At 34.9% G+C, this 2,254-nt stretch overlaps 1 long non-coding RNA gene across 1 annotated transcript; it reads right to left on the reverse strand.

The window, feature by feature from the left end:
* Window positions 1-285: 285 nt before the first annotated feature.
* On the reverse strand, window positions 286-1,519 carry LOC143608989 (uncharacterized). The gene is made up of 5 exons (XR_013149360.1): window positions 1,356-1,519; window positions 1,185-1,229; window positions 973-1,059; window positions 830-889; window positions 286-313 (listed from the first exon to the last, which is right to left on the reverse strand). It is a non-coding gene; the product is annotated as an uncharacterized LOC143608989 (long non-coding RNA).
* Window positions 1,520-2,254: the final 735 nt, after the last annotated feature.

The following is a 2,254-nucleotide window of genomic DNA, read 5'->3' on the forward strand; positions in this document are numbered from 1 at the left end:
TGTTCAAAAATCTCATCATATTGAAAGCTTTATTCTTGTTCAAGTAACCGACAAAACTCGCAACCCGACAATTTAAAATTTTATAATTATATAAAAAACTGATAACCGATAAACAGTAGTGCCAAATTAAATTAACATCCCACATCTTTCATTACCATAATAATTTTAAGTATGCATCCCAACAAGAAAACAAACTCTTCCACAATACAATTTCATTATAAAAAAAACATAGTTTAGATAGATGCTAAGATCAAATCTTAAATTAATTTCCCACATCTTTCATTGCCACATCTTTCATTGCCAGGCTTCGGTCCTAGAACATATAAAAAAAAGACATTAAACTTCAACCATAAAGATTAAAAATCAAACTGACACAAGTAAATATTTCCCAAATATTTACTTCTATAAGCAAATTCTAAAGATGTAAACGAGCCGAGCTACTCAAACTTGGCTCGCTAAAATCTCGAATCAAGCCGAGCTAAAACGAGCATGAGCTTCTAGACTTTTAGTGTTTTCAAATCAAGTTCAAATCTTTGACTTAAAACACAAAAATGGTTTCTGTTATTTCCTTGTAATTTGCTTTATATTAAAATATAAAAATAAATTTAAAATATGCATAATTTGATATATAATAAATAATAGTAATAAATGGATGTAAAAGTAGTTTTAGACGCATATAAATAAAAAAAAAAAAACGAGTAGAGCTCAAGCTCTCTTAAGTTAAAGAAGCAAAGCTCCAACTTAAATAAGCTCGGGCTCATCTCGATGACTCCCCTATTTCTTAATATGCAGCAGATTATGAAGCCAAGATGAAGAAAACATCGGTTACCTTCTCAAGGTAATCAAAGAGACGATTCAACGCATCATAATTAAAATTTGAACCAAATTTCTGCATGTTTTTTTTAAAAAAGAGAACCAGTTAAGCCAAAATACAAAAACAATCATCGTATAACTTATTTTGATAGAAATTACCTTCTTAAGGCGTCGAAAAAGAGCTTTTCGGTCAGCTTGGGTAGGCTTGCCAGTCTTAGCCTTCGACTTTTTCTTTCTTTCGAGTTTCTGCTTTAACATCATACAATCAAAAAAGCTAGTTAATCATGCATCCACAAGAAGTCAAAATACACTTATTGTTTCATTTTATGCTTAATGTTAATACATAAGTAATGAAGAAGTTAATTAATCACCCATTTCTCGCTTCGCTTCTTTTGGTAACCCAGGAGGCTACTGATCTGCATCACAAAATATATGTAAATACATCAGCACGAAATAATCACTTCAATATTATGATTATTACTATTAAATAAAAGAGTCGTGGCAAATACCAATTATCAGCGTCAAATAACAATTTCACTTACCTCTAAATACTCATGGATATCAATCTTATCAGCAACGCATTCGCCTTCTGTTGCGGTGCCTATATTTTCATTTTCTTTAATGTTAACCTGTGTTCCCTACAATAATGAATGATCAAGTCAAATCCTGAAATCACACTAAGCATAGTAAACGCAGTCATGACTTCTACATGTATACGTATCAATGTTGGAAAATTGGATCGAGCAAGCACACATTAAGACGATTTGGGTAGCATATCACAAGTCATCTTTTAAACTTTATTAAAAACTAAAGACAACTCATGACCCCTGAAGAAGCGTGTATCGACTTACTTGTATACGATCAACGTTCCTCGGGTACGAGTGTGCTATATCACCGATGGTTTTCCGAGATACGAGTTCTTCCACCTACAAAACGAACAGCACCGTGAGCTTACCCATCAGAAAGGGACAGAGGGGTCCTCTTTGGGGTAACCCTCCGGTGTGAGAATCAGGTATTGTAGGAGAAGATAATCAGGATGTAAAAATGAGTAAAGGACTTAGAATATATTTTCTTGCCTCCTCTTGCACTGTTGAGGTAGTGTGGTATTTATAGTATTAGGGTTTCCAATGATTGGCCTCAGACCCAATTAGGGCCTTTTTGGCCTCCTCCTATTGCTTCGCGCCACGTGTACTTAGGACACCTGGTACTTTTTCATTGATTATTCTCTGACCAAGGTATTTCACCTGACCCATGTGCCATCACGTGGTGGCACATGGGCTTTGCTGAGTTGTCCACCCTTCATTGGCAGCTGTCAACATCAGCACATTCTTTATTCCTTAAAAGATACATTCTGGAAGGTTGCCTGATGAGTACAATCATGGTTGTCCTTATCCTGATTTGGATTAGACTATTGTCTCATTTGTTGTGTGTCGCTTACGCG

The sequence above is a fragment of the Bidens hawaiensis genome, unplaced genomic scaffold (assembly GCF_021521415.1).
Source record: "Bidens hawaiensis isolate Kalapana, Puna unplaced genomic scaffold, B.hawaiensis_p1.1 tig00419464_1, whole genome shotgun sequence".
In the NCBI taxonomy this organism is placed as follows: Eukaryota; Viridiplantae; Streptophyta; class Magnoliopsida; order Asterales; family Asteraceae; genus Bidens; species Bidens hawaiensis.